The sequence below is a fragment of the Triturus cristatus genome, chromosome 11 (assembly GCF_964204655.1).
Source record: "Triturus cristatus chromosome 11, aTriCri1.1, whole genome shotgun sequence".
Taxonomy (NCBI): domain Eukaryota; kingdom Metazoa; phylum Chordata; class Amphibia; order Caudata; family Salamandridae; genus Triturus; species Triturus cristatus.
Window position 1 is genome coordinate 747,843,036 of NC_140594.1, and position 23,607 is coordinate 747,866,642.

Genomic DNA, 23,607 nt, shown 5'->3' on the forward strand with positions numbered 1-23,607 from the left:
CAATAGAACTCCAACTTCCTGGTTAGTGGGCGGGGCTAGAGTCCCGAACGCTGAGATCCTTAAAGGCCCACATCACCTCCAAGGTAGAAGACAACTGAAAAGAAAGGAGGGGGGAAAGGTAACGTGGGAATGTATCGGGATCCTCGTCCCCCGGCTGGTCAGCAGCTGGCACCTCGTCACAACATAGTTACATACATTTTCTGTGTGGCAATTAGTAGCAGGTGTGATGTTAATGTGTTGATGTTTACTGTGACTATGAAATTAAAATGCATACACACTGGTAGTGCTCATATATTTATTTACATATTTATGTACACAGTTTCATGTAGTCATCATTTTGTGACATGTAAGTCACTCATGCATCAATGAACAAAACTTTGAATGATATGGTTCCTCTTCCGTGTTGCTGCTACTGATGGAACAGTTTGATGTGGCTCCTCATTTTCCTCATCCTCATTGTCCGGCATTTCATGCTCCTCATTGGCATCAGCCTATGGTCCATTTGTCCTGCCAGAATTATTGTGCAATATGCAGCAAACTAGTATCATTTTGAATACCATTGGTGCGAGTAGAGCAATCGGGCCACAAACATACCCAGACTCCTGAAGCTGGATTACAGTATGCAGAATGTCCGCTGTGCTATGGACCGGGTCCTGCTTAGGGCATGATTGCACCTCCGATGGGGTTCCATATGAGGATTTTTAAGAGGAGTCTTCACCCACAGCATATCATTGGCTTGGTCAGCTGCAAAGACAGGAGGAGTAAGATTAGTTAAGAGTCATGACAGGAGATGGCCCCACAATCATGTACATTCTGTTATGTGTCATGAATGACTCATACACCTTGCCTACTGTAAGAGACGTGCTATGACATTGTGTGGCATTGATGCAAGTAGGAATGGGATATCGCTGACACTGTGCTACACATACTTACCATTGGTCATACTTGTGAGTGCCAATGCCATGAAGGTGATGATTTTTGCCAGTAAGGAGAGTCATTTAGCCATTGAGTAGACAAATCCCTCGCACTCATCAATTGTATCTGTTATTGACTACTAATGCAATTTCTGCACTGATACATGGCTGATTTTACAACCTGAAGTTGGAGCACATGATGTTGTGTCCTTCAGTCACACATAGTTGGCAGCGAGAGTTGGAGTCAATGTTGTTCATTGTGTACTGCCATGGGGAGGGCAGTGAGTGGATATCAATGTGGGACATGATAGTGTACACAAGGTAGTGCACTGTGTCCACTATGTTGACAGTACACAGAGGGTTTGAGTTATGTGAGAATATGGCGCTGTACAGTGCACTGGTAGACTAACCACACTACACTGCCACACTGCTTGGGGACAGTGTAGGACATATGTTCCACGTGATTCTGTGTCCAAGGGTTGGTGCCTGTACTGGCATAAAATGTTGAGCATCGCTCCAAGACAGGCACATTATTCCCAAAATAACTGTGTTGTTGGCTGTCATGGGAGATGTAGTTTGTGCATGAGGCTGTACCTTGCTGCATAGTCTGAAGCCTTGAAGGACCGATTGAGTGGTTTGTGCATCACAAAACGGTGGTCACATAGGATAGGATGTATGTATACGATGAGTAATTTTTATATGGTGCAGAGGTGCTTTATCTGAGTGGCAAAAACGGGTGGGACGTGGCGGAGGGAAACACTCTGAAAAATCTATTCTCTTTGCCTAAATTGTCAATGGTTCAGGCAGTGAGACTAGAATTCGGAATCACCTCATGGGGTATAACAGCTAGCATGGCTCTATTACGTTTCTGGCAGAGTTTGGGATCGGGAGATGATTATAAAATCTCACAATGGTGCAGAAACGAGATTGTAAACAGTGAGCTAACGTGGGCCAATCAGATCAGAGCCACTATCAATAAGGCGTGTCGCATGATAAAGCTTACGCTGTGCCCCCAGTCCCTCCAACTTAAGATTGATAAGAGTGAACTTAGGATCCTGAAAAAGAAATCTCTTGAGCACAGGACCAAGATTACCTCTTGAGGAAAAGCTCAGTTCTCCAAATGGCCTTAGCGTGGGAAAATGAACTACGTTTTCCTTGTATAGACAGGCTACCTAGTTGCCTGCTAAGGTGAGAACTGCTATAGTTAAGAATCGGGGTAAACCCATGTTACGTGGATAAAGGGGTGAAAAGGTCTATGATAAACAGTAAGGGAATATGCACCTGCACTTTAGGAACAACATGTGATATCCTACATATATTACTGGATTGCCAGAAGGTTTTAGAAATCCGAAGAGAGGTTTTATGTTCGATTTTTTAAAAAGTATATTAAAAACAGTCTGCAAGCAGTAAACCTTTTAGTGGAAATGATTAATTTAGACATAGCTTGTGCCATGGGGAAATACATTAAAAAAAAAGGTAAAGAGTTCCTCAAATGTAATGAGTTCTGAGCTGCATATTTTTATAGTTCTAGGTGGCGAACGAGCTAGGAAAGGTTAAAAGTAAAGCAGAGGGTAATTTCCAAATTTTTATGAGATTAAAAAATGAATTGTGCCTTTTAGAAGTTTAAAAAAAAAAAAATGTTAAAACGTTTTGCGGACTATTGGCCAAATAATTTGTACTGAATATTGAGATATCACCTTCTGCATAGTTTACAATTTGCACGTGCAGTTTGCTGAACCTACTGAATTGTATTTGTGACAGTTATGAACTACAGGGTAGGATGTTATTTTATCATTTTTATCTACTAATTTTAACGAATGGTATGTTGTCTATCTTGTATGTTTTTATGGTTATAAAAGACCAAATACAGTTTTTCACTGACTGACTGACTGAGTAATGTAATGTAACATGATAGATATGATCTTGCAAGGTTAAAATATGACTACATTTCAGTTTCACAGGTCTGGGATACATCACATGTTTCATGACCATGGAATTTACCTATGGACACCCAGACTAAAGAAAGGGAATCCCTTACTTCAACACGGTGTTTGGACACAGCATTTCACATAGTGTTACATTAGTGAGGCGCTTTCAAACAACTGAATGCACACACAAGCCCTCATATAGCAGATGTTGCCACAGGGCAGCACTGGATGTCATCTGGTTGCGCTGACTTGCATCCAAAGTGAAGGGCTGAAATGTGCCATATTCCTAACATACAGCACATCCATGGTTTATTGGCGTATGTGCTGGAGCAGAGTTTTCTGTTGAAAATCTATTGGGTTTTTAAGCTCTGGTTTGTCTATTTGTCATAATTAAAAATATTAATTTATAATTACTAATTATTTGTTTTGTGTAAATGTTTTAACTAACCAATACGTACTAATGAGAGAAAAACGACACGTGGGAATGCTTTCGTATTGCTTTAATAATGTGCATGTTTTATTAAATAAATGTTGCTGAGTGCTGTTTATTTTAAAGCACGAAAACGCTTTTTAAATGTTATGTACTAATGCTTTTCTGTGTTGCAAAGGCTAGATAATTACATACACATAAGGGTATTAGTGGGGTTAACACTGTTTAATCACTATGTTGTGGTAACGTTGTTTTTGTCTCTTTTAATTAAGATGATACGTTCTGGCCTAGAATAAAATGGCTGCCGTTTGCAGCCTGGCCTCGAGTGATTTTGTGATGAGAAGGCCTTGCTGAACATGGTCGAGAGTCATCTGACCACAGTTTTCGCCTGGTTAAAATTTTCCGTGAGGACAGTAGCAGTTCTGGGCAAGCATCCAGATGCATCTGAGCAACCTTGGAGGACAAAGGAGCCATAATGAATGAACTCTGAGATCATGATGTTGGTTCCGAGGAAAGATGAACATGAAGAGTTACTTTTTAATTTCCAGTTCCGTGTTGTGTTTTTTTATTTTTGTGATTTTTTCTGAGCGGAGGTTTTCCAAATGTAGCGATGCTACATCCTTTCCTGCTCGCTCTGCTCAGCGGTTCAGCGGATATCGAAAACATTTTATGTTGCCTTCTATTGTTTGAATTATTATAAATATTGTTAGCCTAGAGAGGGTTTTTGCCACTTTGCCACTTCTTCCCAAACCTGCGTTGGTGAGGATCTATGCTGTGAGGACGGCGACTTGGGAGACTTTTACTGAGAGACCTGTCCTGACCCATTCTGACATTTAGCTAGAATAGGTAATTATGAGAATAATGATTTGCTTTGAATTGATTTTCATTTGAACTAATTTTAGATAAAGAATCATAATTTTAAATACAGTGTTGGTTATTATTTCTTGTCAATTATTGAGTACTCTATTTTGATTATTGTTGATTATTATTGGTTAAAATCATGACTCAAGACAGTGTCAATTAGGTCTTATCGACCATGTGTGTAGATGCAGGGTGTTTAGAAGGTTTTCTTTCCACAGGTTCAGTGCTAATAGAGTAATCTGAGTGTATGTTAGTGAAATGGGCCCAAGCGTATGATGAGTGTATGTGCGTGTATCTGTGAATTTACTCTATCCGTGGAAGTAGGGAGAATTTGTACACCCGAATCTGCACCAATTTCCTGGTAGCAGAGGATGGTTTTGATGATTGTCTTGATCTGATTAGATTGCTTGTACATTGGCTTTTGATTTATTGATTATTGATTGATGTTGGTATATGTACTAATACTATATGTTGGAGTCGTCATGTTGAGTTTTATGTAGTGCTTCTGGAATTTGGGAGCTGGTAGCAGTTCTGTAGTAGGGCAGAGGGAAGTATATGCTGCTCTCGGGAAAGACGGGATTGTTGGTCCTGTATGTAGGCAGGAAAAAGAAAACGTGTGACAATTGAAGTTGCACGTCACATTGTCTGTGTTCGGAATTAGTGACATTGTTGTGTGTTACTATTAGAAATATTTCTGGTATAGAAAGGAGTATGAATGGTGGCGAAGGTTATCTGTGAAACTCTGGTCTTAAGTCCCAGGGATCCGTAAGGTTCACCGTTAAAGCTTATTGCGGGAGGAGTAATAGGTATTCTCTGAGCTTGTTTGAAGGACTGGGCAGAGGTAAGCGCTGCTTGGTTAACGTATGTTATAATTCTGTAGAGGAGCAGATTGTTCGCTGTTCTCGGGAAAAGCAGGATTCTGTGTGTATGTACTACATTTTCTTGTATGAATGTGCGTGAATGCTCATATATTTAGTTAATTGTAAAACTCTTTGGAGCAGTCCTAGAGGAAACAGTTAATGAATGCATGTTAGAAGGGCAGAGTAGAGGGATGTGCTACTGTGTCAACGAGAGATTCTTGTGAAATAGATTTTTCTTTACTATTCTTTGGTTAGCGAAGCAGACAATGGAGATGTTTATATGTTGTAACTAATAGATTTTGTAGAATCTGACACGAAGTCTACTGAAAATTTTTGTAAAGGAGGGGTAGACGACTGACAGGAGACAGGAGCGAGAAACTGCAGCGACTGCTGACGTCAAACAGACCGCGCTCTGATTGGATATTAGATCGGAACAGTGCTCGCGCTGAGATTGGTGCGTTGGTGTGAGCCGCGCAAGGATTGGAAGAGGTATTCTAGTGACGTAGACGCTCCAGGATTTGGTGCGTTAGTGTGAGTCGCGCTGTTATTGGATAAAACATCGTACTATTCAGTTGTATTACGGAAGGGATTAGAAAGTTTTGGTAAAAGCAGAAATGTATTACCAAGAGGAGAAAAAGAAAAAATCTTTGTTCAGAAAGATTAAAAATTGGTTCGACAAGGATAAAGATGTTAAACGAGAGAGGGTGAATTGTTACCTCCATCGAAAACGCCTGCATCCTTCATGGCTGCGAGATATGGGTATCATACCTGTATATGGTTGGAGAATTGGGTTAGGTATACAAAGGAAGATGGTGTTCTAGCATTTCCAGAACATGGTTCATTTAATCTGGCCGTGTTGAAAAATTTGCGGGAAAAGATGTTATGTCTTGACCCAAGACCAAGGCCGACACAGTTTGAGGCTTTAGTGGAATGGGAAGAGGAAGTACATGAGCGTGAGAAGCAGAGGTCTGGGGGAAATTATAGGTATATGTTTGGGAGGAGACATGGTCGTGAAACTCATCATGATCGAATGACGAGATGGCGAGATGCTAGTATGTCAGAGGGATTATACCCTATGAGAACAATTGAAGAGAAGGGTACAGAAAGGGTTCCTGAGGCAGAAGTGAGAAGATATGGAGTTAGTGAGTATGAGGATGAAGTCTTGAATGACATGATTTACAAAAGACCACCCCCATATAGACCAGAACCAGAAGAGAGTACACCAGTTGTTTCTCCGATAAGAGATACATTGCGTATCATTGAGACAGAAAATGTGACACCTGAGTCAAGAAGTGGTAATCCTTTCAGGGAGAGAGAGATTAGAAGTAGTGGCGAAAATACGAGAGAATTAGCCAGAACTACATCGGAGTTGACTGAAAAGATCAAAGAGCTGACAAAGAATCTAGATGCTGTTACGGTGCCTGTAACCATAGGTCCGATTATGCCTGTTTTTGATAAGCAGAGGATAGGTGAGAATGGTTTGGTGATTCCATGTGTTGGGAATAGATTGACAAATTTGGCTGGTCCTTCAGGAGATTCAGGAAAAAGGACAGAAAAATCCAGACATGAGACATGTAGTGATAGATTAGAGATGCAGTCTAATTCAGGATTGAATGCTGGTGAAGCTAGTTGTTCAGGGATGCCGATTTTAGAACCGCAGAAGAAAGTGGTTCCAGAGGGAAAATCTAATGAAATAACAGCTGAGGATTTGAATGAATGGATGAAAGTTCTTCAAAAGAGGGATAAAGATTCACAGGCAATTGATGTGGCTAGGTTACGTGTAGAATTAGAAGAGCTTGTTGCAGGGACAGTTCCTACAGAAATTCTAAAAAATCATCATGATGGTGAATTGTTATTTATGTGTAAAAATATCACCTGGAGAACTAAAAATACACATGACAGGTTAAGAGCAATAGCGAATGAGCAAGGAGTTGATATGGATAAAGTGAAAGCTTTGCAGAAGTCTTACAGGATGGATTTCACGGATAAAGACATTGAAAATTTGAATGGTGCTGGTAGAACAGGACAGATTAAAGAGATGATCGCTTTATTGCGAAAATGGGGTGATGTTGAGAAGTGGAAGGATAGGTGGTACAAGAAAAGAGAAGAATCAGAGGATAGGACTTATTCAGCATTTCCTGTGAGAGAAAAAGAGAAAGCATCCACTGTTGCTTATCCTATGAGAGAAATACCTGGAGGAGGATATGTACATGTTCCATGGACCAGACAGGATATTTTATCATTTACGAATGATTTCCCTCGACTGAGAGAAAAGCCCGTCGAGTGGTATAGGCAGGTAGACAGGTTTGTGAAATTGTCAAAAGTGCTGTGGATTGACCTGAATAGTCTGTTTGATATAATTGTTCCAGCAGATTTGTGGGCTGAGTGTAAAATAGTTGTAAGTAGGCCTACTGAGGAATATCCAAGAGATCAAAGAACAGGAGCACCAGATCCAGAGGTAATGAGAAAGTATGAGCAGGTGATCGTATACCTGAAAAATAAAGTACCTCTAAAAGAGACAGACTGGGTTAAAATAGATCGAACACATCAGGAAGCAAAAGAATCAGTTCATGCTTTTTATGAGAGGCTGATACTGGCTTTTAAACAATTCAGTGGGGATGAACACCTGGGTGACAAGGATTTGAGTCATTTTGTATACAGATTTCTATATGGCCTGAGACCTGAGATTAGTGAGAGAATTCGTGAGCATACTGTGGAGTGGCAGAGTAAGAAAATAGATGAGATTTTGAGACATGCAAAATATTTCAGTGATGAAATTGAAGCAAAACAGAGAAAGCTGAAAGAGAAAGCAATGTGGGCACAAGTGAAAGTTGCGGAAAGACAGGAAGCACAATTGGTGGAACAGGCGAATAATGCAGGGAATAATCAAGGGAATAGACCTAGATATGCAGGGAAAGGAAAGGGGAATCTTGAGGAAGCCAAAAAGAAGTTCCTGTGTCACAACTGTGGCCAACTGGGACATTGGAGATCTGAGTGTACCAATCCACCATTAGCGAATAATGAGAATAAAAACTTAAATCAACAGGTGCAGAACGAAGGGAATAATCGACAGCAGCAACAATCTTCTGTTGTGAAACAGCAGAGTCAAGAGTCAAAACCGCCCTTGCCGCAGAATAGAGGGTCACAAAAGTATAATCCGGATTCGGGATTCTACAATGATGAGCAGGTAAACAAACCAAGGCGTTCTAACCAGGTACAGCAGTACTTGTTAAAGAATGAAGGGAGTGAGTCTGAAGGTGATTATTGACGGTGCCGAAGAGAGGAGGAAGAGTGCATACTTGGTGCAACTCTAGAAATAGACCAGGCAGGACCATTTGTGGATGGGAAAATAAATGAAGAAGGTGTTACTTTTTTAGTAGACACAGGTGCGACAAGATCAACTGTTAGGTCAGCAGATATTAGAAATCTTCCTCTCTCGGATGAAGCAATCCAAGTAGTTGGTGTAGCCAATACAAAAATCAAGACACGTCTTACTGAACCAGTAAGAGTACAAATAGCGAAATTTTCAGACATGCACAGATTTATTGTCTGTGACACTAGTCCAGTGAATTTGTTAGGTAGGGATCTGCTTTGTAAGATGAATTGTACAATTTTTTGTACACCGGATGGAATAGCTTTTGAAACACCAGATGAGGATGTTTTGTACCGAATGACTCTAGAAAATAGAGAGAGTGAGTTAATTGGTGCATATGCTGTGTTTGATCCGGAGGATTTGCCTCAAGAGTTGAGAGACACAGTGAAAAGGACAGTTTGGGATTTTACTGGAGAAGATGTAGGATTGATGAATAATGTAGATCCTGTGAAAATTGCAGTGAAAGAAGGAATTACTTATCCTAACATTCCTCAGTATAAAATGACACCAGAAATAATTGAGGGAATAACTCCTATAATTGAGAAAATGATTCAGCAAGGAGTTTTGAGAGAACTACTGAGTAGCCCGTGTAATTCACCGATAATGGGGCTAAAGAAACCTAATGGGAAATTCAGGATTGTACAAGATTTGAGAAAAGTTAATCAAATTGTGGTGGCATGTTGTCCTATTGTGCCAAATCCGTCAGTGATTTTGTATCAGATTCCACATGATGCTGAGTGGTACACAGTGATTGATTTGTGTCATGCTTTCTTTTCAATTCCATTGCATCATGACAGCCAACCGATTTTTGCATTTAGGTTTGGCCAGCGTATTTTAGCATGGTGTCGTATCCCACAGGGGTATACAGAGAGTCCTTCGATATTCAATCAGTTATTGAAAAGGTCATTAGAGAGTTTGATTATGCCTGAAAACTCAGTACTAGTGCAATATATTGATGACTTACTTGTGGCATCAAAGACACGTGAAGCTTGTGAAGTGGATACCATAGCTTTACTGAATCATCTGGCAGATGGAGGGTTAAAGGTATCTCCAGCTAAATTGCAATTTTGCAAGAAAGAGGTGCATTATCTTGGACACAATATTGAAAAAGGTCTGAGAAAAGTGACTGATGACAGGATCAGAATCATCAGAGAAATGAAAGCTTCAAAGACCCAGAGGGAAATGAGAATGTTCCTGGGAATGGTGGGTTATTGTCGTCAGTGGATAATTAATTTCTCGCTGATAGCAAAGCCACTGATTAAGATGACAAAAAGTGAGATGACAGATCCATTGGAACTAGATGGAGAACAAATGGCAGCATTTGAGGAACTGAAGAGTAGAATGTGTGAAGCACCTGCTTTGGGTATGCCAGACTATGAGAAAGAGTTTGAATTGTACTGCAGTGAGAGAAATGGATGTGCACTTTCAGTGTTGATCCAGCAACATGGATTACTGAGAAGGCCTATTGCGTACTTCTCATCGACACTTGACCCTGTAGCTGTGGGTTTACCAGGTTGTCTGAAATCTGTGGCTGCAACATGTAGAAGTCTGGAACAGAGTGAGGGAATTATAATGGGATATCCTGTAAGGGTATTCGTACCTCATAATGTGGCAATTCTTTTGACAAGAAGCAGAACTCAGTATATGTCACATAGTCGGCTGACTAAATATGAGAAAGTCATTCTGGGAGCATCAAATGTGACTCTTGAGAGATGTGTGAATGTGAATCCAGCGACATTGTTGCCGGATATTGAAAATGTGGGTGTGAAGACAGAAGATGATCACAATTGTTTGGATGTGTTGGATTACTGTACAAAACCGAGACCAGACATAAGGGATCTTCCTTTACTTGAGAGTGATCATGTGCTGTTTGTGGATGGATCATGCCTGAGGAATGATGAGGGTGTGCTGAGTGCAGCATATGCAGTGTGCAAAGTTTCAGAAGTAATGGAAGCATCACCATTGAAAGGAGTGAAATCCGCACAAGTTGCAGAATTGGTGGCATTGACGAAAGCTTGTGAGATTGGGAAAGGTCTGAGAGTGACTGTGATGACTGATAGTCAGTATGGATTTGGAGTTGTGCATGATTTTGGCCAACTTTGGCTACAGAGAGGTTTCTTGACGTCGAGTGGGACTCCAATAAAGAATGCTGAAGTGATTGGAAAATTGCTTGAGGCTATACAGCTGCCTAAAGAATTAGCGGTTGTAAAATGTGCTGCTCATGGACAAGGAGATGATTTTGTGACTGTTGGCAATAGAGACACAGTGAAAAGGACAGTTTGGGATTTTACTGGAGAAGATGTAGGATTGATGAATAATGTAGATCCTGTGAAAATTGCAGTGAAAGAAGGAATTACTTATCCTAACATTCCTCAGTATAAAATGACACCAGAAATAATTGAGGGAATAACTCCTATAATTGAGAAAATGATTCAGCAAGGAGTTTTGAGAGAACTACTGAGTAGCCCGTGTAATTCACCGATAATGGGGCTAAAGAAACCTAATGGGAAATTCAGGATTGTACAAGATTTGAGAAAAGTTAATCAAATTGTGGTGGCATGTTGTCCTATTGTGCCAAATCCGTCAGTGATTTTGTATCAGATTCCACATGATGCTGAGTGGTACACAGTGATTGATTTGTGTCATGCTTTCTTTTCAATTCCATTGCATCATGACAGCCAACCGATTTTTGCATTTAGGTTTGGCCAGCGTATTTTAGCATGGTGTCGTATCCCACAGGGGTATACAGAGAGTCCTTCGATATTCAATCAGTTATTGAAAAGGTCATTAGAGAGTTTGATTATGCCTGAAAACTCAGTACTAGTGCAATATATTGATGACTTACTTGTGGCATCAAAGACACGTGAAGCTTGTGAAGTGGATACCATAGCTTTACTGAATCATCTGGCAGATGGAGGGTTAAAGGTATCTCCAGCTAAATTGCAATTTTGCAAGAAAGAGGTGCATTATCTTGGACACAATATTGAAAAAGGTCTGAGAAAAGTGACTGATGACAGGATCAGAATCATCAGAGAAATGAAAGCCCCAAAGACCCAGAGGGAAGTGAGAATGTTCCTGGGAATGGTGGGTTATTGTCGTCAGTGGATAATTAATTTCTCGCTGATAGCAAAGCCACTGATTAAGCTGACAAAAAGTGAGATGACAGATCCATTGGAACTAGATGGAGAACAAATGGCAGCATTTGAGGAGCTGAAGAGTAGAATGTGTGAAGCACCTGCTTTGGGTATGCCAGACTATGAGAAAGAGTTTGAATTGTACTGCAGTGAGAGAAATGGATGTGCACTTTCAGTGTTGATCCAGAAACATGGATTACTGAGAAGGCCTATTGCGTACTTCTCATCGACACTTGACCCTGTAGCTGTGGGTTTACCAGGTTGTCTGAAATCTGTGGCTGCAACATGTAGAAGTCTGGAACAGAGTGAGGGAATTATAATGGGATATCCTGTAAGGGTATTCGTACCTCATAATGTGGCAATTCTTTTGACAAGAAGCAGAACTCAGTATATGTCACATAGTCGGCTGACTAAATATGAGAAAGTCATTCTGGGAGCAGCAAGTGTGACTCTTGAGAGATGTGTGAATGTGAATCCAGCGACATTGTTGCCGGATATTGAAAATGTGGGTGTGAAGACAGAAGATGATCACAATTGTTTGGATGTGTTGGATTACTGTACAAAACCGAGACCAGACATAAGGGATCTTCCTTTACTTGAGAGTGATCATGTGCTGTTTGTGGATGGATCATGCCTGAGGAATGATGAGGGTGTGCTGAGTGCAGCATATGCAGTGTGCAAAGTTTCAGAAGTAATGGAAACATCACCATTGAAAGGAGTGAAATCCGCACAAGTTGCAGAATTGGTGGCATTGACGAAAGCTTGTGAGATTGGGAAAGATCTGAGAGTGACTGTGATGACTGATAGTCAGTATGGATTTGGAGTTGTGCATGATTTTGGCCAACTTTGGCTACAGAGAGGTTTCTTGACGTCGAGTGGGACTCCAATAAAGAATGCTGAAGTGATTGGAAAATTGCTTGAGGCGATACAGCTGCCTAAAGAATTAGCGGTTGTAAAATGTGCTGCTCATGGACAAGGAGATGATTTTGTGACTGTTGGCAATAGATTTGCTAACGACATTGCACAATATTGTGCGAAAAACAATCACTCAATTAATAGGGAACGAGAAGGTGAAATGTCTTTTTGTTCTGTGATGTTTACTAATGTCCTAGAAACGTGGGATGAAGTGAAACAGTTGCAGGATGAGGCAGGAAAGGAAGAAAAGAAGGACTGGATCAAGGCAGGTTGTGCCCCAAGAGAAACAGACCATGTTTGGGTCTATAGAGATGGCAGACCAGTCATACCTAATTCCATGCTGTCAGCAATGGCAAGGATGTATCCTGGCCAGGGACATTTGGGAAGGGATGCGATGATCAGGTCTTTTAAACAGACTTGGTACAATGCAAAGTTTAGAACAATTGCAGAGAGCATCTGTCAGAGGTGTTTGATTTGCCAGCAATTTAACACTGGGAAAAAGACAGTGGTGAGTCTGGGAACGATAGGCAGAGAAGGTGGTCCTTTCACGAGAATGCAGGTAGATTTCATTGAAATGCCCCAAGTGAACAGACTGAGGTATGTTCTAGTGGTAGTTTGTTTGTTTTCAAGATGGATGGAGGCCTATCCGACTAGGAGAAATGATGGAATAACAGTGGCAAAATTACTGTTAAGAGAGTTGATTCCTAGGTACGGATTTCCAGTAACGATTGAGTCTGATAGAGGTGGACACTTCTATAATGAGCTCATGAGTTTGATTTGTGAAGCATTGGGCATACAGCAAAAGCTACATTGTGCATACAGGCCAGAGGCTTCTGGTGTGGTTGAGCAGATTAATGGCACAATTAAGAACAGGATTGGTAAGATGTGTTTAGCCACTGGAATGAAATGGCCTGATGTCTTGCCTCTAGTGCTAATGACTATTAGATCTACTCCAGATAGAACTACTGGGTTGAGTCCGCACGAAATCCTAATGGGACGCGCAATGCGACATGCATATGTGCCTGTCAATAAGTTGATGACAATAACTGATGACATGATTTTGGATTATTGTAAAGGCCTGGCTGACGCAGTTCATTCTGTGTTTCACCAGATTGGAGAAGAAGCTACTACACTTGAGAAGAAGCAAGCTCATGATCTGAGTCCAGGGGACTGGGTGAGGATTAAAGTACACAGAAGAGGAAATTGCTTGGTTCCAAGGTGGGGAAGACCAAGACAAGTTATTTTGACTACGACAACTGCAGTGAAGTGTGCTGGTGTGAAAAACTGGGTACATGCGAGTCATACTCTGAGAGTTCCAAACCCAAAGGATGGGACTGGCAAGGAGTATTTTGAAGAGTCAGATTCCAGTGATGATGAAGACCCAGAACCAGTGAGAAAAAATCAAAGTTCAGAAAAAGAAGCAGAAAAGACTTCAAGAGAACCATTGAGAGTCTCAGAAGGGAGATCAGATTCTGTAAGAGAGCCTGAAGTTCCAAAAAGCAGTGGAGGAAAAAGAAGAGAAAAGAGCAGTTCCACAGAAATTACTCCTGAATCAGAAGAGGAGGAGATTGAAGAACCACTTGAGATTATACCTGAAGAAGTAGGGTCAGAAGAAGATAGAGAGGGACAGATTGCGGAAGACCCCCGAGGAGGTGTAGGGAACACTTCTGATAAGCTAGGTGAAGGGACAAGTAGACAGCAAGAAGATTGCGTGTTGGAGACTCGAGGAGGGAAAGAAGTAGGGAAGTCTCAAACAGTGGTGAAAAAGACTGTGGAGCGGAAGAAAACTGCTGAAGAGGAAGAGGCATTTGAAACAGAATCGGATGAAAGTGAGAATGAAAAATCAGAAGGTCGAGTTCTGAGAAAGAGAACTTGGATTGGAGAGAGAAATAATACAGAAACAAGACCGAAAAAGGTTGTAAGAGGAGATTTTTGGCCTAACAACAGAGTAAAGAGGCTGAGATACAGACTGATAAGAGCAAATACATCGAAAGCTGAACAAGTGAATGAAGTGTCGAGTCAAAACGAAGTAAAAAGGAAGGAGCAAAAGGAGTCAAGAGAACCCGAGGAGATAAAGAGAATTAGAAAACCCAACCAAAAGTACAGATCACCGGAATGGTCTTATGTGGCACTGTCTGAAGGAGGAGAAGAAGAAGAAACAGTGAATCGAGACAATCCGGAGGGGATCTTGAGAAAAGTGGTTGAGGAAAAGGACAAATCTGTTGGAATCTTAAAAGTTATCCTGACTGACATTGGAGAAGAGTCGGATGCACAGGATGTTGTTGATGATCTGATACAATTTGATGTTGCTGAAGAAGAAGGAGTGAAGAGTGATGAACATCCAAATTGAGTGAACTGAAGGAATCACTTGGAGAAAAGTGAAAAGGGGAAAGTCTGAAATCCAGCTGTTTGAAGTAATCCAGAAATAGAGAATAATACAGTAGTGGAGTAGTAGAGGCTAAGTCAAAAGACAAGGTCAAAGTAGTAAAATGGCTAACATAGAGAATAATCAAAGTAGATGTGCCTCCTTGAAATGATGGTGTAGGATGTGCTGTTGCTGTACTGCATTATTAATGCTAATATGGGGTGTTTTAGCTTTATTAGTTACATTTAGAGTTACAATAGGTACATTTGAAATACATACTGAGAATGAGACTAATGTAGAGAAAAGTTCGCAAAAAGTAGTTCCAACTAGAATTAGTAATACTTACATGCATAAAGATAGGTCAATTAATGATTTTTCTAGCAATGTTTTTTCGAAATTGTTGTATGAATATGTGAAGACAATGGAAGTGAGGGATTGCTACGTATGTATGCAGTTACCTGCATCCGTTTCAGAGGGTGTTACTTATCACCATTTACCAGCTACGTATGGAATTTCTTGTAGTGTGTTAAGTAGTGTTTTTTATTTGCTAGGGAAAATAGATTATAAGATGTCTAACAAAGATAGTATTTTGGGGCAATTGCCTATGAATGAGAAGCTGAATCCAGCTAAAGAAGCTAACATTTTTGGTGAGATTTTTATTGAGAAAGAAGAATTAACATTAGATTACATTTTTAAGAATAATTTAACTTGTAGTTTGAAAGAAGAGGAGAAAGCTTTCCTAAACATGGTGGAGGAAAGGAGATTGAGCATGCATGAAAAGGTAGGGAAATACAAAATGAGTGAGACAATTTGGGACATTGAGATGGGAAAAGAATTGAGAAATGGAGCTAGTCCAACTTTAGCTTTAGATGCACCACAGAAGGGTAAGCTGTGCATTACAAGAAGGAAATCCCAATATGATACATACTTTGTTGGGACTAGTGAGTGTCATGATACATACTTCATTGCAACAGGATGGGGTTTTAGAGGAGGAGAGGATCCAATTTTCCCAGGAGTGTATTATGTTTGTGGGAACAAGGCTTATTACAAGTTGCCTGACCATTGGTATGGCACGTGTTATGTGGGCCTGGTTTTTCCAAAGATTTTCCATGTAGATAGAATAGAAGATGTAGAACATATTAATTTACTAACTCGTTTTAAGAGAGAAACTTGGTCAGAAATAGTGGGTGACATTTTTGGAGCTTTAATTCCAGCAGTGGGAATTTCTTTGAATGCATATAAAATTCGGAAACTGTCAACAGTGGTGGACCGCTTATCGACAAATACCGCTGGAGGGTTTGTTTTGGTGAATACGGAATTGATTGCCGTACGTGCCATGTCTATGCAAAATCGACTTGCCCTTGATATTTTATTGGCCAAGGAGGGTGGAGTTTGTGGAATATTGAAAGTTCAACATTGTTGCACTTACATTCCAGACGAAAGCAAAGACCTGAAGGTCTATATCAAAAATATTACTGATTTGCATGAAGAATTAATACCACTGGAAGCTGAGAGTATCTGGACTAAAATAGCTAATAAAATAGTTGCTGTTAAGAATTTTATTGCAAAAATAGGTAGTACTATTATAGGTAAGATATTGTTTCCTTTGACTTGTATAATTGTTGCTTTATTGATACTAAGATTGGTGTGCTTGTGTTGTAAAAACAGGGGAGGGAAAAAGAAATTGATTGAAAGAAATAATGAAAAGAGAAACAAAAGGTTGAAAAGAGAACCACAAGAAATAGAATTAGAAGAATTGAGGGAGAGTGTTTATTTGGAGACAAAGAGGGATGATGAAAGGGAGTCTGGTGTCTAGTGTTGTGTAAAAGAAAAAGACATTTCCAGTTTCTCCTAAAAATTGGGATTAAAATTTTACAAATTTTTTTTGGGTTGTTTATTTGGTGATAATATCACCAAAGGGGGGATTGCTGGAGCAGAGTTTTCTGTTGAAAATCTATTGGGTTTTTAAGCTCTGGTTTGTCTATTTGTCATAATTAAAAATATTAATTTATAATTACTAATTATTTGTTTTGTGTAAATGTTTTAACTAACCAATACGTACTAATGAGAGAAAAACGACACGTGGGAATGCTTTCGTATTGCTTTAATAATGTGCATGTTTTATTAAATAAATGTTGCTGAGTGCTGTTTATTTTAAAGCACGAAAACGCTTTTTAAATGTTATGTACTAATGCTTTTCTGTGTTGCAAAGGCTAAATAATTACATACACATAAGGGTATTAGTGGGGTTAACACTGTTTAATCACTATGTTGTGGTAACGTTGTTTTTGTCTCTTTTAATTAAGATGATACGTTCTGGCCTAGAATAAAATGGCTGCCGTTTGCAGCCTGGCCTCGAGTGATTTTGTGATGAGAAGGCCTTGCTGAACATGGTCGAGAGTCATCTGACCACAGTTTTCGCCTGGTTAAAATTTTCCGTGGGCAAGCATCCAGATGCATCTGAGCAACCTTGGAGGACAAAGGAGCCATAATGAATGAACTCTGAGATCATGATGTTGGTTCCGAGGAAAGATGAACATGAAGAGTTACTTTTTAATTTCCAGTTCCGTGTTGTGTTTTTTTATTTTTGTGATTTTTTCTGAGCGGAGGTTTTCCAAATGTAGCAATGCTACATCCTTTCCTGCTCGCTCTGCTCAGCGGTTCAGCGGATATCGAAAACATTTTATGTTGCCTTCTATTGTTTGAATTATTATAAATATTGTTAGCCTAGAGAGGGTTTTTGCCACTTTGCCACTTCTTCCCAAACCTGCGTTGGTGAGGATCTATGCTGTGAGGACGGCGACTTGGGAGACTTTTACTGAGAGACCTGTCCTGGCCCATTCTGACATTTAGCTAGAATAGGTAATTATGAGAATAGTGATTTGCTTTGAATTGATTTTCATTTGAACTAATTTTAGATAAAGAATCATAATTTTAAATACAGTGTTGGTTATTATTTCTTGTCAATTATTGAGTACTCTATTTTGATTATTGTTGATTATTATTGGTTAAAATCATGACTCAAGACAGTGTCAATTAGGTCTTATCGACCATGTGTGTAGATGCAGGGTGTTTAGAAGGTTTTCTTTCCACAGGTTCAGTGCTAATAGAGTAATCTGAGTGTATGTTAGTGAAATGGGCCCAAGCGTATGATGAGTGTATGTGCGTGTATCTGTGAATTTACTCTATCCGTGGAAGTAGGGAGAATTTGTACACCCGAGTCTGCACCATATGCACCATCACATATTAGTGACTAGCACAAACACACACACCCTTGCACCATGGTTCACATGTGCCAGCATTGTGTCCTCAAATAACATAATGCTTTAAGGGACACATCCTGCACCAAAAGCAAACAATCTATGCAATGTCCTCATTCTTTGTGTCCTGAGGAATGCAGGACACATAGTAATTTGACATGACAAACAGACATATATTTTTTTAAGTTTTAGATAGCGCTAGCTTGACCTGTGGGTTTCAGAGCGCTTTACATACACACTGTAAAAAACAGAAGAAAGTTGCATTGCATAGTAGGAAGGCGGTAAGGAAGCAAAACAGAGATAAAAAATACAACATGAAAAATAGGTAAACAGTGCAAGGGAGGGAGAGAAAACAAACAAAGGTGGCTAACACAGTCCGGTCACCAACTATCCTTGAATGTCAAGAGAAAGAGGCGTCAACTCGGATATTGAAGTCTAGGTTTGTTGACGTTGGTCAGCAAAGTATTTGTTGAGGAGATGGAGTTTCAGGTCCCTTTTGAAACAGGAGTAGGAGGGGTTGCATCTGAGGACTCTAGGGAGAGCGTTCCACATCCTGGGAGCGTTGCCAGAAAACGATTGGTACTGAGTGGTTTTCTTCAGTTTCGGGGGGATAAGAAGGAGTGAGTTGGAGCTTCTCAGAGTTCTAGAATTTCCTGCTCTTACCAGTTTGTTGTTTAGGTAGTTGGGGGACGGAGAGTGAAGGGTTTTGTGTGTGATGCAGGCCAGCTTGTAAATACACCTCCCTTCCATGGGAAGCCAGTTGAGGGAGTTGAGAGCTGGAGTGATGTGTTCAAATCTTTATACTCCAGATATGAGTCGAGCAGCCATGTTCAGCATTGCCCTTAGTGGGGCTAGGTGAGCTTTTGGAGTCCCTGTTAGGACTGCGTTCCCGTAGTCGATTTTAGAGAGAACTAGGGATTGAACTACTGTCTTGAGGTCATCATGGGGAAGAAAAGGTTTCAATTTCTTGAGGTGTTTTAGAGAGAAAAGCGCATTTTTTGCAGAGTTTTTGATGTGGGCCTCCATTGATAAGTTCTTGTCAAGGGTAATGCCTAGAAACTTAACTGAGTCAGATAGGATGAGGGGGCAGTTTAGGGCAACCAGATTCTTGAGCCACTCTTGGATAGGACGGTGGTTACTTTTTGGAGAGAATAGGATTAGTTTTGTTTATCATGTAATTGTGTATCCTCATTTCACCTCCCCTTGGAAGCCACACTATCTGCAAACAGTCCCAGGGTCCCTGATCCTTGGATATGAGGAAATGTGTGAGATCTTCATTGGTGTTGCATAGGAAGAGCCAACGCAAGGCCCATGGAGCACATCCTTAATCTAGGGTTTGGATCAATGCTGCACTTCGCTCTGGCTTGTCTTAATGCATCTCTATGAGGCCATGCAAGGGCACCCAGGCTGACTTTGCATTGCCTCTTTGATATGAGTTGGAGACCTGCTCCACTGGACCATCATGAACAGTGATGCTCCAGTCACTCAGTTTACATGTACATGTGGCCCACAGTGGTGTAGGCAGTCTCAACATGTGTGACTTATAGGATTGTATTGCACATATGCCATGCAGTATTGGGCAATTAACTAGTCCCACACCAATTACGTATGCACAGTCTCATTCAGCCCGAGACTAAAATAGCAGCATATTCCAACATATCTGACTGTCATGTGGTCAGTCATGTGCTTGAGAAGGACTTACCAATCAGCAGGCCATTCCCATATGTCCCATTCTGGAAGCGTTCATTGATGGTGGAATGATGGAAAATGAAAGAATCATGAGCACTGTCCAGGTATTTTGTGAGGAATTTGATGAAGAGGCCCAGATTGTCCACAATTGCCTGCACATTCATGGAATGTGTGTGCTTCATATTGCTGTACATGTGTGATGTAGCTGCTGGAGGCACAAGTTGCACATAGCTGCAGTCCATTGTCCCAAACACTTGTGGAAATACTGCAATGGCATAAAAGCCGTGCTTGTTTTCTTGTTGGTTTTGCATTGTCTTGGGAAAGATGAGGTACGATGGTGTGAGGCATATGATGGCATCCAGGACAGAGGGGAGGAATCTAGAGAAGGATGCCTGAGATACTCCTGTCATTCTGGCTGTGATGGGTTGGAATTTTAAAGGCCAGCATGTGTAGGACAGCCAGTAGCTTGGCCTGCGGAGGAATGTTGGTGCACCACTGCGATGTTGGCTGCAGCCTTGGTGCAATCTCGTGCAGGAGGCAAATAATGGAATCCCTCCTGAGCCTATAATGGGTAATGACCTTCTCCCTAAGGTCAAAGAGGGTAATCCTCAGACAGTATGTCCGCTTCCTTCTCCTGTGCTGCCTCCTTGGTTATGGTGGCAGTGATTGTGGTTATGGTGGTGGTGGTCTTCTTGGTGATCCGATCTGCAGTAGGAGTAGGTACATGGTGCCATTGAACTTGCCAGAGTGATTTGGGTATGTTCTGTTTTTATTCTAGGGGACATGTGTCATTTTTACGCCTGGTCTTATGTAGAGGTAAAATTCTGCCACTATTGGAACTCTGCGTGTCTTTGCCAAAGTAGCGTCATTTCCCCAAATCGTTGTAAATATGGCTGCGTCAGTTTTGCATGGCTTTTTAAGGGGGAATGCTTACCTTGCATATCATTATCGCTAACTGTTGCATCCAGATCTGGTGCTGTGTAAAATAGGAGCAGGAGTTAAAGTGACACTAAAGGCCTCTAGTGTCACTTTGTAAACATAACGGCAAAAAAGGCTGCCGCAGCATAAAAAGAAATTACGCTGTGGCAGCGCTAGCTCCTAGGACAGGGGTCTTCAAACTGTGGGGCGCGACCCCCAGGGGGGGCGTGGAGTAATGCAAAGGGGGTCGCGCCTTCCCAGTCACACTTCTGGCCAGGCCCAAGGGCTTCAGCCCCCCCCCCCCACTTCCCCCCGTCCTGTGTCTCAGCCCCGGCTGCTGCAGTGAAACTTGAGCTGCTGGGGGCCCGTCAGGGCAGTGTCTGGAGTCTTATCTCCAGCACCCCTGTGTTTTTCACAGGTCTTTAAAGACCATTTGCATTTTTACATGCCTTTGCAAACTGGTTACAGAGGCTTAGGTTTTTTTGCTGGTTCCAGTACCCCCAGTGTCCCCACTCAGCCTATTCCTTACATTTGTATTTTACATTTACTGCTGTAGAGTGAGAATGCATTTCATGGAAAGAAATACAAAGTAGGCTTGCCAAAAGAAAAATGCCTGCCGTGTTTTGTTTAAAGTGCCTGCAAAGATCTCCTCTTGGTACTAAATAGACTTAAAAATAAAAAAAGTATGTATGCATTCGTTATGTGACTTTTCTGTCTTTGTTCTCTTTAATTATCAGTCATGGATCATTGAGGCAGCCCTAGAACACAATTAAAAGTGCTTTCTATTTATATTTGCTGTTGGAAGTATGCACTGATAAGCGCTGAAAATACCGCTTTAGGTAACTGCTTTTTTTTGTACCGACTGGGCCATCAAAATAATCTGCTGGCAACCCTAACCATAGGACTGGAAGTTTGTTGCAGGATCAGCACATTATTTATTTCCTTCACCCTCGATCCCCGATTAATGCCGCAATAGTTTAACTTACATCTTAAACTCTACGCCGCCGTCAATAACATGCTGAGTTACTTCATGGGTCTGGGAATGCACCCTGCATTCAGACAACTCATTCCTCATTCTCGCCCTTCATTTTCACGCTCACCCTGCACTCACAGCGATCACAATGCACTCACACTGATAACCATGCACTCACACCATTCACCCGCTTACCCTGCACTCACACTGATCACCATGCACTCCCACCATTCACCCGCTCACCTTCCACTCACAGTGATCACTCTGCACTCACAATGCACTTGTGCTGCTCACCATATACCTCAACCTGCAGTCACACGAGTACACTACTCATGCTGCACTCATGTGACACTTCACTCACCTGTCCCCCTCACTACTCAATATGCAACTCACTCAAACAAGCCCATCAGTAATCATACATTCATTCATCCCATTCTGATCTTGCATCCGCACCCAAATTCATACGCCACCTCACTCACCCTGTGTAGGAGAGTAGGGTCTGCTTTCTATGTTCACCCCCACTTTTTGCTTTTGCTTTACTGGTTTTCGACTTAGCTGTGACTGTGGGCCTGCTAATCAGTCCCACAGCCCTGCTGTTCTCTCTCTAAATTAATACTATGTACTTTAGGTGCATAACCCATTTGGATAGGATCACCTTATTGGCCCCTGTACAGTGTACCCTAGGTACCCAGGGCATAGGTGTACCCTAGGCCTACCAGGGGCTGCAGCATGTATTATGCCACCCCTGGCCTGGCCTTCCATTTTGACACAACTGGCTGATCACTCAGCTGGGGCAAGGTCGTGTAATCACCCCTTGCTTAGGTGTAGTATTCCTATACCTAACTTACATATAGACACATGTGTACCTATTAGTCACTCCTATGGCAGGCCATGACAATCCTGGAGGCAGAGTGCTTGGTAACATGTGAGATGGTGCTCTAGCATGAGCTGAGCCTGTCTGCAGCTTTCGGAACCTTGTCCTTATAGCTGTTCTATGATATAGCCTACCATATACTCTTAAAGTGCCTTATAATCTTAGACGGTTATGGTAACTATGGTTTGGCTTTATCGAAACATGTCGTGTAAGGTGTCTAACACTGTGGAATAATACCCCCATGCCATTTCTGGACATGAGAATATTATCCCCCCCTTCTAGAGGGAAAGACATGTTAAAATCATACTTCAACTGTTAGCCTCTGACCAAAGCCTCAGCATGACAAAATGGATGCTGCTGCCACGGCACAAGTCTGACCTCCTGCAGCTGGGAGTGATCCCAGCCAGGGAGGCCTGGACAATAGGTTTCCTGCTTGGGGAGGTGCTAGCACCTCCCCAGACAGCCTTTAGTGTATTGGGGCAGGGTGGGCTGAAAGGAATGAGACATGCCTGGGGCACACAAGGTGTTCCTTGCATAGTCCAGTTCAAACCGGCGCTGGGGCACTCCAGCCCCAGCTCTGGCGCGAAACTGGACAAAGGGAAGTGGGTGTAACCACCCCCTCCCAGGTCCCACCCATAAGGCGTGACCTAGCAGGTATCCCAGCCCCCCAGATTAGTATAAGAGTGGGAGTTGGGCCTCAAGACTTTAGATTATCCTGAACCTGCAAAACTGAACAGAAACTCTGGACCTTCGACATTCGACGAAAGAAGAAGACTGAAGAATCTCCCTTGTAGCCAAGGAGTGGCTACCCTGTGCAAACAGGCACCATCAAGAGACTACCCTTTGCTTTGCGACCGTTCTACGAGGAACCGACTGCAGAGCCCGACCAGAGCCTTGACTTCCAGACTTCTCCGACCCTCATCCACATCTGCAGCAGAGCTGAGATCCGTGGAGGCGACGAGCGACGTGGGACCGGCTACCTGGGAAAAGTGGCTAGTAACTTACAGCGCAGCTTCTGAGGTACCCTCGAAGTTGTGCACCGGGGATTGAGAAGCCCCAACCCCAAGCACCATCTGCACCGAAGATCAGCCCCCCACACTCCACGAGTCCTGC

At 41.8% G+C, this 23,607-nt stretch overlaps 1 long non-coding RNA gene across 2 annotated transcripts in view; it reads right to left on the bottom strand.

Annotated features, from left to right (window-relative positions):
* Window positions 1-292: 292 nt before the first annotated feature.
* The window catches only part of LOC146785403 (uncharacterized), a 259,272-nt gene continuing 235,957 nt past the window's right edge, over window positions 293-23,607 (bottom strand). For both annotated transcript variants that reach the window (XR_014970634.1, XR_014970635.1), the window contains one exon: window positions 293-744. This is a non-coding gene — a long non-coding RNA (uncharacterized LOC146785403). The remainder of the gene's footprint in view (window positions 745-23,607) is intronic.